At 36.2% G+C, this 15,479-nt stretch overlaps 1 protein-coding gene across 7 annotated transcripts in view; it reads right to left on the bottom strand.

The window, feature by feature from the left end:
* SLIT2 (slit guidance ligand 2) overlaps positions 1-15,479 on the bottom strand; it is a 260,737-nt gene that overhangs the window by 74,449 nt on the left and 170,809 nt on the right. The gene's annotated exons all lie outside the window — the stretch shown is intronic.

Below are 15,479 nucleotides of genomic sequence, written 5' to 3'. Positions count from 1 at the left end.
GGTGCCAACGAGTCAAACCAGAGTCAGTGATGAGCACACCTAAAACAGAAGCTGCTTCTTCACACACCCCAGCATATCATGGGTATGGCAGTGCAAACTTCTGCCATGTGGACAAAAGAAACTATAATAGCAAAAAGTACTACAGGAAAAGCCATGATTATTCAAACTACATAGCACGCTTATCAAATAAGCTATTGCCTGCTTTCATGCACAATCAACTCTATGATTTATATACATAAAGACAATGCCAAAGTCTTTTTACTAAAATTCATCAAAAATCTTTAAGTTTACTGCATTATTCTAACTTACAAGGACCTTGCCTCAGATTTTAAGGTGAAAGGGCCTTTTTAAATCTATATGCAGATGTTGGCCCTCATTTTTTTTACTCTTGTCCTATTAACTTTCTTCTATTTCACTTTTGTTTTGATTGAGACATATGAGTGTCTGTGTGCATGCAGTGTAAATAATAAGCTCATGTATTATGTATTCAGAGTAAGCTTTTCCAAGAAAATATTCTAACAGAAATTGCTTCTTTTTGTAGTTTCTCAAGAGATCATGATACAGCTGAACTGAAGTTTTTTTTCCCTGTCTTCATGAAGTCTCTTTCAGATACATATTTATATGTTTAATACTTAAAATCTCTTTACGCTGATAATGCTTTAACTTATCAGAACTTGCTTTTGAATGTCTTATGATGAACTCAAGGAAAAAACCCAAAAGCTCCAGAAAAATCTTCTAAATGACAAAAATCTCACTTCATCACAACTCTTTTAGTCCTTTTTAGGAAAACGTTGTCACCTTACCGTAGATTTCAGGGGTATTTTAAGCACTGAAGGGAATCCCATGTCACAAGATGGAAAACGTTTTCCATAAACACAATGCTCATTCATACTCTTTGCCTTGACTGAGCCTTTTGGACCCCTGAAACACAGTTTGCATCAGTCTGGGAGTGATGACCAGAATACAAAGGAACAAGGTCACTTCTCTCCTATACACCTGGCTAGATGCAGACACCTGAATAAGCAAAAACTTGCTGAAGTTAAGGCCAACACCAAGTTAGGCCATACCCAAGTATGTTCTGTCCTTACATTAAAATCTTAGCTTAGTTTTCCCAGAAAATAATGATCAGGCATGGTTATCAGCTAAGATAGTTTTTCCACTCAAGTGGCTAAATCAGGGAGAGGTAAACCCTCTAGATAACAAAATTTCCTCATTTTAGTAACTGGAAGGAGTTGAGAACCCAAATTAACCCAGCATGGCTGCCATCCATCCATTCCTGTTACATACTCTGTTTGGCAGCAACCACCTGCCTAACCATCAGGGACTAACCTGTCATTGCTCAGATGTGGAGCTCTGAAAATCAGCCAAAGAAGTATCTTGCACAGGCAAACACATAAGGCATATGCAGAGGACTGGAAAGGAGAGGAGTGGTGAAAAGGACAGGGAGGGATTAGGCCATAATACAGAGGAGGTCTTGGATTGCCAGAGAGGGAAAAATGTTTCTGGGTATATGGGAAAGAATCACACAGAATCACAGAATAATGAGGTTGGAAGAGACCTCTAAGATCATCAACTCCAACCTATGCCCTAACACCACAACTAGACTATAGAACCAAGTGCCAAGTCCAGTCTTTTTTTAAACATATCCAGTGATGGTGATTCTACCACCTCCCTAGGAAGACCGTTCCAGTATTTTATTATTCTTTCAGTGAAAAATTTTTTTCCAAATATCCAACCTAAACCTTCCCCGACGTAGCTTGAGACTGTGTCCTCTTGTTTTGCCAGTTGCTGCCCGGTGGAAGAGATCGACCCCCACCTGTCTAAAACCTCCCTTCAGGAAGCTGTAGAGAGCAATCTTAGGTCACCTCTAAGCTTCTTCGTCTCCAGGGTAAACAACCCCAACTCCCTCAAGCGTTCCTCATAGGGCTTGTGTTCCAAGCCCCTCACCAGCCTTGTTGCCCTCCTCTGCACGCGCTCAAGCATCTCAACGTCCTTCCTGAACTGAGGGGCCCAGAACTGGATACAGCACTCAAGGTGTGGGTTCAGCATTGCCGAATATAGGGGAAGAATAACCTCCCTACTCCTGCTGGTCACACAATTCCTAATGCAGGCCAGGATGCCATTGGCCTTCTTGGCCACCGAGGCACATTGCTGGCTCATATCCAACTGGCTGTTGACCAGCACCCCCAGGTCCCTTTCTGTCTGGAAGAGATATTGCAGTAGTAATGGTCCCACACAAGGCTATCACAAGCCTCATTTATAAAAGCTGTTTATTTGCCCAAAATATAGAGATTTGTAACCTAGTGCTGGAGGGGTTCCAGTCTACATTCACATATCTGTAAACATATAATGATCTTAACTAGGTAGGATGTAAGGCATGTAACTTGAGGTCTAGCATTAAATAAATTAGGACACAATGTATTTTCCAGTTTATTCTCTTACTTAAAAAGACATATTCTGTAAACTGAAGTATTTTACAGGATCTATGTAGGCCATTTTTAATGAGAAAATGAAATAGCAGATTTCATTTACTGCAGTCCAATTTGGCTACAAATTACTTGGGCCGAAGAAAATCTTGCTACAGCCTTGCTACAGCATATTTCTGAGAGCTAACTTCCCAGCAGCTCTAGCACCAATTCAATGGTGGATATGAAAATGAACTTTATGTCAACTTTACCTAACATCTCCTTTTAGTGCGACATGTACGTTGTAGCAGACAGAATGTGCAGTGCTGGGATATATTTACAAGCCCTTCTGGATAAAGGATTTGTATGCATTTTCTTAACCTAAGCTGAAGTGTAGGCACTGAAACACATCACATTTTAGAAAATGAGATTAACATAAAACAGGAAGAATAAGATTATATAAATACAGAAGAAAAATCTTTTATACCCCATTTTGTCTGTAAAGAAAGTAAATCAAATCCACCTTTTCAAGCTTTGTTATCCTCTAATTTTCTGCTTTATCTTCATAGAATCAGCTGAATTTCACAGAGTGTAAATTTGTATCCACTATTCCAGAGAAAATCTAGATAGATATATTCCCGAGTCACAAAGTACAGATAGACTAATATCTAAAGGAAATTTGCATTCTACTGATAAAACCCATAGTAATTAAAATTATATTAATTCCCTATATTAAATGAAATATTTTTAATTCTGGAATAGGATGAGTTGTAATTACTGATTACTGAAAAAGTCAGCCATTAAGACCTTGCAAATGACTTGGCCAGAAGTAGTATTATATCACCAAAGACCAAAAAAAATTCCCTTAAGTCAGTATTTTTCCATGAAATTTGTATTAAATTTTGTTCACAACAACTCCTTTCAAATTCATTCCAGAAATAATTTTTTTTAATGAATTAACATCATTTAACATAACATTTTCTTATGAATAAACAGTGCCTTGGTGGTTTCTTTTTCAAAAGTCACAGTCAATTTTAGTAGCATATTTAATAAGCAAAGATAATGTTTAAGTACACTCTTCATCAAAGCTTGCATTGCCTCATGTAAAAAGAAGTACTCTGCCCACCACTACAAAAATACTAATTAATGCTTTCAATATGAAGTCTCCATCTCCTTTTAGAGTTTCACTTCAAAGAAGTCCTGCATCGATACATAAGTGTTTTACTGTCTTTTAATGCTGCCAAACTAGTTGAAACCTTTTTTGAAGACTATTCCCTAATCACTCCTATCTAGGAAATGTACTGTGAACATTTCTCTTTGGAAATCTTTCCCCTCTGCTTATCACTGCAGACACTAATGTACAACCACTTACTATTCTGAGAAACAAAGGTGCTTCTGCAGTTGTGACTTCCAACCTAATCAAATCAAATCAAAGTAGGTCCCCAGCCAGTAGACAGATTCTTCCCACACGGTCCCCAGAGAGCCCTGTGACATGTAAATCACTTGACACTTTCCAGGAGGATGCTGTTCTGTACCATAAGCCTGCAGCACACCATTACTGATTACTGCTTCCGCACTTACAGAGACAGACAACATGCTTATTTATACTGACACTTTTAAACTAGCCTATTTCCCCACCATAAAAAGTCATTTCTGTGAAAGACTGCTGCACCAGGAAAGAGGGCAGACTGAGAATGGAGAACACCCTGTTCTCTACAGAATCATTTTTACTTTAAACCATGCAGATGGGGTACAAGATACTAAACCCCCTCAGTAGAGAATGGTAAAAAATATACACAGGGATGTGCTGCATCTAAATATGTAAAGGGATCAGCGATGTATAAAAAGCATTTCATAATACTAAAATAAAATAAAACAAAACATCTTGCTTAAGAAAATGTGAATTTGAATATGGAGAAGCAAATTAGGTATTATTTTATAATTAAGCAATCAGAATGTAACATCTTGATTAAGTAAATTTGGATGACAGAAAAGTGACTTTAACAGTTAATTAATCTATACTTTTAATTCCAGTATCTCCTAATTTACAAGAAGTCTTTCAAGAAAGTTGTCAAGAAATCCCAAAAGAATTTTACTACAGAGAGAAAGTGCAAGCTGTGAAATAAGTCTGATGTATTGCACAGATGCTGATTATACATGGTAATAAAATTGACATCTCTTCTTTGCATTTTCCCCATCTGCTTTTAAAGTAAATGGCAAAAACAGCTGTCAAAAAACCAAAAAATAGATTTCAGTGGTGGGATTGAGTACAGCTCCTGAATCTGAAGAACTGCAATACACAGCCAACACATCTTTCATCACATGTAACATCTGCCAGATTTTGGGTTTTCTTTGTTTGTTTTTAAAATAAGGAAACAGTAATGATTTCCCTTGCTAGAGGAATCCTTAAGGCTACTAAACAAAGTACCTTTTTTGTCTCTCCATAACTGCACCTCTAGAGTGCTTAAATCCATTAAATGTCACTTCTAACCTTAGCAGCAGAAGAATTCTGTTGAAATCTGTGATATCATCCACATCTAACAAAACAAAAGATGCATTTTGAATGACTACATTACTTGTATTTCTTACTTTCAGGCTCTAAGTCTGTGTATTAATAAATCTGTTTGACAGTTTCCTAAATATTTGTATATAAAGAATCACTGTCAATGTTGCCCTAAAGCTTGCTAAACTGTTAACATCCAGTCTAATTGTTCTATCAAATATTTCCTCAGGGGATTGATTTTAAATGACAGACAACTCCTTAGTCTGCATTGCATCATGAAAGTAACAAGAACTGCAATTCTAAAGCTATTAAACAATTCACCTCATTTACTCAAAAGGAAATTTCAAACCTGCATTTCATTACAGATAGGGACATCTCATGCCCTGAACTCTAGAGCATCACTAATGATGATGGGCTTGACATTCCTCCATTGTTACAGGTTCAGGTTGTAGCAAAATTCACCACTTGTTAAAAAATCATTTGCTTAGTACTTTGGCTTCTGTCAGTGTGGCTCCAGTGCAATTAGCTTGAGTCACCCAGAGTCAAGTTAGTCTCTCTAATTAGCCCATTTCTGATGGGAGTTCTTATCTTATACTACCAAACCTAGTCAAGCTGTTCAGATAAGTGTTTTAAATTCATAAAAAAAAAAAAAAAATAGATACAATCCTGCTGCACTCTTGGCTCATCACAAGCAGGGACCTGTCCACCTGCTCTAAAAGAGCAGAAACACTACCTTGAAAATCCTCCCATTGTGTGAGACCAACAGGGTGACAGGAGTCCTCATTACCTGCTAAATAGTATATGGTCTTACAATATGAATTTGCCACAAAACTTAAAAAGTTTTTTTTACTGAGATTATATGGTTGCTTACTTACTATATATTTAAAAATGTAATCGATGAATGACATTTGAATGATGACAAAACAGAAAATACTGAAAAGTCAGTATCCATAGTTTCTTTTCAAATCACTCACATAATTGCTGCGGAAAAGTAATCAGAACCGAAGAACCATATGTGAAAATAAAATCTAAGATTAATAACACCTTTGGAGTGTGGTACAGCTGCCAGAGATCTACAAGGGTTTCTCTGGAAAAGTGACATGGGCCTTCTCCAGCTTCCCTTCATGTTAAATTTAAAATATTAATTTATTCCATGCTCAAGTTATTTTCTTTCCCTTGGCAGCATCAGAGAGGTCCATCAAGGTGCCTCTTCTGCTTAAAACCCATGAAAAAATTGCACAAAACCCCGAGAGGTGGAAGGGTGTTCATTCTGGCCAGTACCTACTGCTATTTTCTGGAAAACAGCACTGTTTTCATGTTTCTGTCTGGTTGTTTTGTTCTGTGGCTCTATGTTCTCTTGACTCCTGAAATCATCCTGTTGTCTGAATTTAATTAGTTTTCAAGATAGGACACAAGGGTATGAAGAAAGCCAAAGACGTGAACAATGGCAGCACAGAACACAGGCTAATAAGGAACAGATTGGATGTTAAACATACAAAAACATCTGACAACTCAAATGAAATAGCTGGTTTTTTTGTTTTCCAAAAAGCGTAAAGCCACATGATTTACAGTAATTTTCAGATTAGGAAGATATTTGAGTAAAAGCATGACAAATCATTTCTCTTGTGTGTGCTAAGCAGACAGGATTAGCTATCAAATAGCAAAATCATCTATTTTTGAAGCAGTAAAATGGAATATGGTTTAAGTTTTGCCCAAGAAATATGGAGGTAGGACTACCAAAGTCAAATTAGAAGTAATTCAGAGAAATCTGCATTGGTTAATTAAACATATTAAAGTGAAGAAATTAATACCTCAGCAGATTTCACTAGCACATTTTAATTTGCTTACATTTATTCAATACACTGCATTATGGATAATGCATTTTTTATTATTTACATGTAGTTATTCTGTGTTTATATGCATATATCATATTAAAGATATTTAAATTTTAGCATATTTCCAAATTTTTGATTAAGCACACAAACCATTTGTTTTCTATTGCACTGAGCATAAACAGTGCTTTAACTCAGAAATAATGACCATCCCAAGAGCACAGAAAAGAACAGCAAGGGAAATGTGATACATTGATACACAGATGAAGAGTCTAGAGGTCAGTGAGTGGCAAATCATAAAACCTTTCTAGCTAAATTATAATATACTGTTTTATTTTCATGCAAATATTTTCAATGTTTATGGCCTTATTTGCAATATTTAGCCAACTAAACAGGGTCAGACATTTTTTTAAATACAGTCGCAGTGCATATTGGTACTAAAATTTTCTTTTCATGTCAGCTATTCTGCAGCAGGTATTTCCATCTCATTAGGAACCTTTTTGGTCCTCCTCCATATGTAAAGCCTCCTCTTAGGAATTCTCATGAATAAGCATGTAAGCACTACATTGTAACTAATAATACTGCATCTGAAGATTATGTACTATTCTTATTTGATATAAGCTTTTGGATATCAAAATGCATTAAATTTTAGTCAAAACAGAAGCAAAAGCTCTAGGTGTCACTGCAAATTCACTATGCCTCCATAATCCACTGGTGTAAATCTGATTATACAGTCCAATGCATTAGCCAGGAATGATCTTGAAAACATTGGCTTTAGAAACCTTTGGGTAGGGCAGAAGTTAAGGAAAGATTTGAGGAACAGGACACATGAAATACAATTGAAGAGAATCATGTCTAAGAAAAGCTAATTCTAATATCAGGACAACTATATAACGTTGCTCAAAAGTTTTGAGTGTTAGAATAAAAGATGAGAAAATATTAGCCAGACCACATGAATTTATTAAGGGGCATTTAGTTACTTATGTGTCTTTCAACACACTTTATTTTAATCCAGCACTTTCTGAAAATTCAAAACCTGACAATTTTCTGGCTTTTTACTATCAAAGTATGTGTCATTGTTCAAAAGCAAATGAATGCTATAGCAATTACTTCAATTTTTCATCAATAAGTAGACATCATCTTTTCACTTGACACATGCAGGTGAAGAGCCATGTGTGAAAAATCTAAGATTAACAATATCTTTGGAGTGTGGCACAGCTGTCATAATTTGTTATGAGAGCAATTAAGAAAAGATAATGATAGAACAGAAAAGTTGCAAAAAGAGCAATAAAAATAATTAAATTATTTTGAAATATTTTATAGTTGAGACCAGAGAGATTTGTCTATTTCAGGTAACATCAGAAAGGTACATATATATATATTTTCTCCAAAACAGAGGACATAGTTATAGAGAACTCTTGCAAACTACTAAAAAGCAATATTGTAAAGACCAGTGACTACATAAACATATGCATATATAGAAACAACTTGGAAAAACACTTCCTTGCTGGATGTGTAACATTTTGGCTGATGGCTTAACTGTTTAAGAGGTAAATCACATGTATGAGCTGGCATTCTAAGTCCTAAGAAGATGAATGTTTTTATTTAAACTAAAAAGCAGACACAAACCTTATCCAGAAAACCAATAGTCAGTTTAATGCCTTGTAACTTATTGCATCCTCTCCAGAGCATTCCTCATTCTTTTCAAGCTATGAAGATACAGGGTCCTGCTACACAGACAGCCAACTTATGCTTTGAGCTGTTTAAATAGAGAAAGCTGCCTTATGACTGATGTTTCAGAGTTTCCCTGCTATGAGTTTCTTTAAAATGTCTTCAATAAATGCACCTAAACCATCTCCAGGTGACTCTCCTCCGTAAAAGGTCATCCTTACATCTTTGCATCTTACTGTAAGAGTCTCTCTGTTCAATTGCTACTTACTTAAGGCTGTACCTTGGACTTTTATCTAAGGATTAATATTAAAAGACAAAAGAAATGGTGAAACTGTACACATGCCAAGCGTCACTGGGAAAGATACAGACACAGAGGTCCCAGTACTCAAATAAAACTCCTCATGTATGTAAAGCACTTCCCCAGTGTCTGCAGTGTGATCAGATCACTTTATCTTGGTTAAGTCCATCTGTCAAAATCAGTTCTGCCAGATTTTATTTCCTTTCCCCTCCTTTCCTCTTCTTTTTCTTTTTTCTCTCCTTTCACTTCCTTTTTTCTCCCTTCTCCTTTAATATAATCTGAGTCTTACTGTGAGAATCAATCTCAGGAGCTTTTAATCCTGCTTAATTTCAAACACAGCTAACAAAGATGTAGTTGAGCACTTGGCATAACACACAATCATTAATCAACACTTATGAAAACAAAGTATATAAGAAAGTATATAAGAAAGAATGAGATGGGAAGATAAAAACAGGAAGAAAAACAGCCAGAAATCAGAATGGTAAGATAAGACAAGACTTAGGGAAAAAATTAGGAAACTCATGGAAAATGTAAATAAAGTTGTCATGAAACAACTGTACAGTTTCTACTTTTGGTATTCAAACATTATAAAGCTCCATTCACACGAAACAAAAACTTTATCCTGAAGGCCATAGTAATAAGAAGTCAGGGGCCTTTCAGTACATTGGATTGTGAAGGTGAATTGTTAAAAACCCTGACTTCTATATGGTTTTTTTCATTTCAAATATTATGTGGTTTAGGGTCTTTTCTGCCTGTTGCAAAGACTAGAATTATCTATAAAACTGTTCCTTATTTAACAGTGCCATCTTCCAGACATCCCTCCCTCCAGCAAACCTCCCTTTTCCACAAAATGCCATGGTAGTGACTGCTACCCTTCTGAAAAAGAAAAAGAATTTAATTAAGCCCTTTCTTTGACTAATGATTTTGTTAATATAAAAGAAGTGAAGGAACAATCAATTTTTTCTTTAATAGTCATCATTTGTACAAATTTATGGTCATTAGTACAGTTACTCCTTCCCCTGCTTCCCCTCTTCCACCCCTTAGAAACACTTATTGCAGTGCTATTTATTTTCACTTACACATAATACAGTGAGCAAAGAAGTTTTAGAACCACTTTGACAGGTTCAAGCCGTGGAAGAGAAAAGAAAATCAGAAGACTATAAGAGCAGCGTTTTCATGAAGGAAGGTTTAACTCATTAATGGCTTTTCGGCCTTTTTTGAAATAAGAACCTGTCATAGCACTGTGGTATAAGGTACCAGTACAATTAATAGAATTGCTGCTGGGTTGCTATTTGTAGGGTTTCTCACAGTCTGTTTGAACATGTGGCAAAAAATGAGTCTCTCTTCAAAGGGAACCAGAATTATTTCTGCCAATCATTCTCAAAGAATTTTGAGAAGGTGAATCCTTCTGAAATTAAGCCAAGCCAAAAGAGATTATCTTTGATGAACAACTAAAATGTGGAAGGAATGCCAGCATAGAGGCTGAAAATGCTATTGCCAATAGGAAAGCTATAATTTCTAGCACCAATTAAAGTAATAGTTTTGAACCTTAATGACATGTAATGCCTTTAATACATGAGCTGCATGACAAAGGAGAAAAGCACTAGGTGTGTGAGGCCACTTAAATTGGTTATGTGTAACAGATTGAACATGCCAATGAAAGGGCATCTCCTAAAAACTTCTGTAAAAGAAGGGAGGTTCTAACAAAAAAGCTAAACCAACTCAAATTATGATGTTTGAGATCAATTATTGAATAATGTATCATAAGTTGCTTAAGTTGATGAAAAAAAGGCTGAAGTAAGGCATACTGAATAACCAAAGCTAGAAGAATATTTGTATTATTTATGGGCATTGTATTTTTCCTCACAATGTTACAATAGAGACATTAAAGTAACAAGTCTATGGGAAATTTTTTTAAGTTCCTGAAATGTTTCCTACAGGTTACTTACAGTATGAAATCGATTCATTTGAACCAGAGGCAAAGGTATCCTCTGTGCACCCTTTAAATTTTTGGGCTTTCTGTAGAATTCACAGAAATTAATAGGTTCTCTAAAACTGGAGCAGTTTTGGTGCTCAGTCAATTTTTTTTTAAATACATATGGAATATGAACTATTTCTTTCTCAAAAATTATCACATTGATTGCGTAAATCCTGAAAAGAAAAGTTTAGGTATTCTTATTTGGCTGTGAGTTCATTTAGATAATAAAGTGAGGAATCATTTTGGAGAAAGGGTGTAACCGATACAGATACAATTGTATTAAGTCAATACAGATTAAGAACTACATTTACTTAGATGATGAATAATTAATTTTGCTCCAAGCTTTATCAAACAGAAGGAAAAAATAGAGGACACCACAGGTTTTATTCTTCTTCCATTTTCCTGGCAGCCTCTTGGAGATAAGCAGTCCTGCTTCCAAAGGCATCTTCCCAAGAGACACTTGGCAGACAGTGCACTGCCTGCTGACTGCCTCCGTGCAGCGGGAATTGCTGCTTCCAGCCAACTGACTCCTGTACCAATTGAGAAGTCAGACAGAGTATGACAAAATCAGCTCAGCAACATCCTGACAGTCACCAGCAAATCCAACTGGAATGAAACAGCATTTTGGCAACTGGCTCTGCCTCCTCCTGCTCCCACCATCACAGAATGCCTGCTCATTCCTCAACCACTTCAGCTTCCAGTGCTAACAATTCTTCTCAGTGGTTTAGGCTATCACACCAAACTCAGAGACAGAGAGGCTCCAGTGCAGTGCAAGCACATGCCCTCCTTGCCAGCTCTGCTGCAGAGGCAGTAGCCATCAGCCTGAGAAGACAATTCCTAATATCTTAAAACAGCATTCCAAGACAGTAGAGCTATCAAGGCAATGTCAAGCCACATCACTATTAGACTAATCATAAAGCCTTTTTCTTGTAGTTTTCCATAGAGAGCTAACTCAGAGCTTCAACATGCAAAATTTTACTCAATAGAAACTGCTGATGTATCATACTTAAAAATTTCAATATTCCATTTAAATGGTTCTTTTTTTAACACACTATTTAAATAAAAGTTAATTTATCAAACCCCTAGGGAAAAAAAAAAGCATACAATTGTCAACATTGAATATACACTTAAAATCTGTGATTTCATTATATTTATCAAAAGGGCAGAGAATAACAACATTATTAGTACTGCTTGGTTTTACACAACATTATCTCAAACAGATTGACAATGTAATGAATTCAAAGTATTCTTGTGCAGAAACAGATCAGGCATTTTTTTAAACAAAGTTAAGAAATCAGTGTTTCATAGAGTACTCAGGTGTTGATTGAGGTCAAGGTTTCCACAGAGAGAAAGAACAGAAGAAATAGACAGGGAACTTGGCAAAATATCACAAAACCATGAGCTTGTGTTGAAGACAAACTTCAAAAGAACCTCAAAAAGAAAAAAAAAGGAATTATAGATATTATAAAAGTAAATATGGATTACATTCTTATTAAAAATAATCTACTCTCCATATAAGAACACATAAGAAGCAGAAACAGGTGGAAAAACAAAATCTCACAAAAATAAGTTGTCAGATTTTAAACACCTCTATAAAGGAAGGTTGACAAAAAAGTTTAATGTCAACTTCACAGGAAAACATTATTTATATGAGATACAATAAAGAAAAGACAAGAGGATGATAAAATGTAAGCAACAGAGCTGTTTGAGTACCATGAACCTGGCTGAAGCACAATATGACAGGCTGGTGGTACTCAGCACTGGATTCCTCAAATGAAGCTCATAAACAGGGGACAGAGAGCAGAGAAACATATTCAGAGTAAGGGAATCTGAAAGTATTGTGGATTTTTCTAATGTGTCTATCAATAAAGTAGGAACTGTTCAGATGAAAATGCATAAAAAGACTGGCAAAAAATGAAAAGTACTGAAAAGACTGGACAATATTCGTGCAGGCAAATTAGAAGTATAAAGCTAATTTTCTTGCAGTGTGCAAAGGAATCTGGTAGTATTATAAAGATGAGTGAATAAATACTGATTTGGCTGTTAAAGCCTGTACATCCTTCAGAAAACACCAGGGAGCCAGCACATTTCTCTTTCTCCCTCTCGCTAGAACTGGGGAGCTCCTGCCAAAGCGTGTGCCTAAACGGTGACTGAGGTAGCGCAGGCGGGTGTGGGACCCGCGCAGCCATGGGCAAGCACAGAGCTCACTGCAGCCTCTGCCTCCTGCCCCGCAGCTCGCTGTGCTCCTCATGCTGCCTCACAGCACATCTCTTCAAGTGCTTACTGTCAGCTACCAGCTTGGCATACTGACATTATCGCCTAGGATATAAGTAAAAAAACAGATTATTTTGTGGGATACAATCATCCTTTTCAATCTAATCTCAAGGGGTTGCTATAAGCAACAGTTGCAGAGGACTTCTTTAAAAAAAATGAAGCTTTAAAACACTTATTGTATTATAACAATGCTGGAATGTCACAATCTTCCTGCAAGTTAAATTTAGTTAAAAGCAGAGAGGCCTGAAGTCTTTCATAGAGCAGCTTTACAATGAAAATGTGACATAAAATCTGATTCAATGTTAAAAATGTCTGTGGATGTGATAATAGGATTACATTTACCAACTCCTTGTTCCTGACAAAATTGTAACAGCTAAAAAAAAAAGGCCTAGGGGTCTGCAGGGCTAGTTCAAGTTAAAACATGGTGCAACATGTACAGGCAATTAAATAACCCAAGAGATTATTAGGTTGCAAAAGGCAAATGAAAGAAAACTCAAATTCTGTTAATAAGAACCTGATGATTCACTGTCATCTGAAATATTGTATTCAACTCTGGTTACTGAAGATAAAAAAAAGTTACAAAACAAGTAATTCAGAGGAACAAAAGGAGATTAATTAAGACATGGAAGGTTTTGGCATCCAAAAAGATTGAATAGAGTTGAAACAGTAGTTCAGAGAAGAGACGAATGAAGATGGCGTGCAAAATAGAAGGTGACAGGGCAAATTATGTATGTGACTGCATTTTCCTTCCCTCTACAAAGACAAAGAAACATTATGAAACTTTAAAAAATGTATTTTAAACTGGAAGAGTTTGAACACAACTCCCTCCCCCAGATTTATTATCTTAACATGAACGGTTAAACATAGTAGGGTTTAAAGCAGATTGGACACTTAAAAGAAAACCCTTCTTTTCCCTGAAAGATTTGCAAATTTTCTAGTTTCAGAGCAACCCCATCACATATTGGGAGCAAAGAAAATATTTGTTCTACTGGTGTTTTATTTTTGCAGTTGTACATTTCTGTTTCCAAAATATTCTTTAGGGACAACTGATGTGGGCCACTGGCCAGGGTAGAGTGCTGGTCTGATCCAGTGTCAAACTTCCCTCACCTCTTTATTGGTAAAACCTTTTTCACTTCATAAACCACTCATTTTCCAACCTGTTCTCTCTCTCTCATAGTCTTTTATCCTATAAAGCTAAATACAACTCCCATCCATGAGAGTCATAAGACAAATATCACTATTTGTTGTCTTCACACTAAACCAATAAGCATATCATAAAGCTTTCTCCATATAACTAGCAAAATGTATTTGTCAAAACTTTAACTCCTCTTCAACATACTGATAAGCAAGCAGAAATGATCCTGTGATGCTCAGCAAATACATGATCCTTTAATTCTTCTACTCAGTTTATCCCTCAGTTTCAGAGCCCTTCCTTCCTGCCTGCCTGCCATTTCTTTCCCTATCTTCCACTCAACAGGAAAGTGTTACTCTCTCTATGGTAAGGTGAGTCTACCAATGGCTCAAATCATACCTTGTATTGTATTCTCCTGACTTACTCAAAATATATCACTGAAGTTCAGTTCTGTCACCACACTAACATTCACTGGTGTGTATCTGTTTACACAAAGTGATTACTAAAATTTGATTTTCTAATGTTCAAGCTCTTCTTACACCTCCTGAGCAAAATATTGTGATCTGAATTTTATTTAGCCAGAGCCTATGAACTAGACACAATACAGACAGATAACAGTGTACACTGTATCAGTATGAACTATATACACTGTACCTATGTATATGAGCACACATATATCTTGATATTCTAATGGATTATGGATCTCAGAATGAGAAAAAAACCTCACTCTGAAACCAAATGATGTCTACCCTCGCAGGAAACACTGAGCACCAGTTTGCAATCAGTTAAATGCTTAGCCTAACACTAATAGGTGTTGTTACACATTTACTTTCACTCTCCAGGACAATAAAATTCTGAAGAACACAGCATTCTATGCTTATAAGCCAAGAGCATTTCTTACATATCTAAGCAAAGTACAGTTGAAAAAAAAAGTCAGTCTTCAGTGTCTGTAGTCCAGTGGTTAGCACCAGAAATATAGTGAGGAATATTTGACACATACTCCCTACTTCTTTCTTGCAAAACTTTTCCTCCATGCACATTTTACTTTTATGCAAGTAAAAATGTTGGTATATAGCTCATTAAATAAACAAAACAGTTCTGTGTAGCCTTCCTGGTCACTGTGAATGGATTTTATGAAAGAGTAACTTTATTTGCAAGCAGAGGGGTTTTCCTGAGAGTGGTGAAAGGTAGAAGTGTTTGTATTACACAACTGAATGACTGCATTGGATCACGTAGGGTCAGCCAGGTCAGTATTAAGAACAGTAATAATGAACTGACAGATGTGATTATTATCCACATCCTAAGAAGAAACCACAGAAGTTCCAACCCTGTAATGTTCAAAACCACAGGTCAGGTATCAACAAGCCAATTAAAATTTCATTTTGA

This window comes from Taeniopygia guttata, chromosome 4 (assembly GCF_048771995.1).
Source record: "Taeniopygia guttata chromosome 4, bTaeGut7.mat, whole genome shotgun sequence".
Classification (NCBI taxonomy): Eukaryota; Metazoa; Chordata; class Aves; order Passeriformes; family Estrildidae; genus Taeniopygia; species Taeniopygia guttata.
Note: the sequence above shows the minus strand (reverse complement) of the source record. Positions and strands in the feature narration are given on the sequence as shown.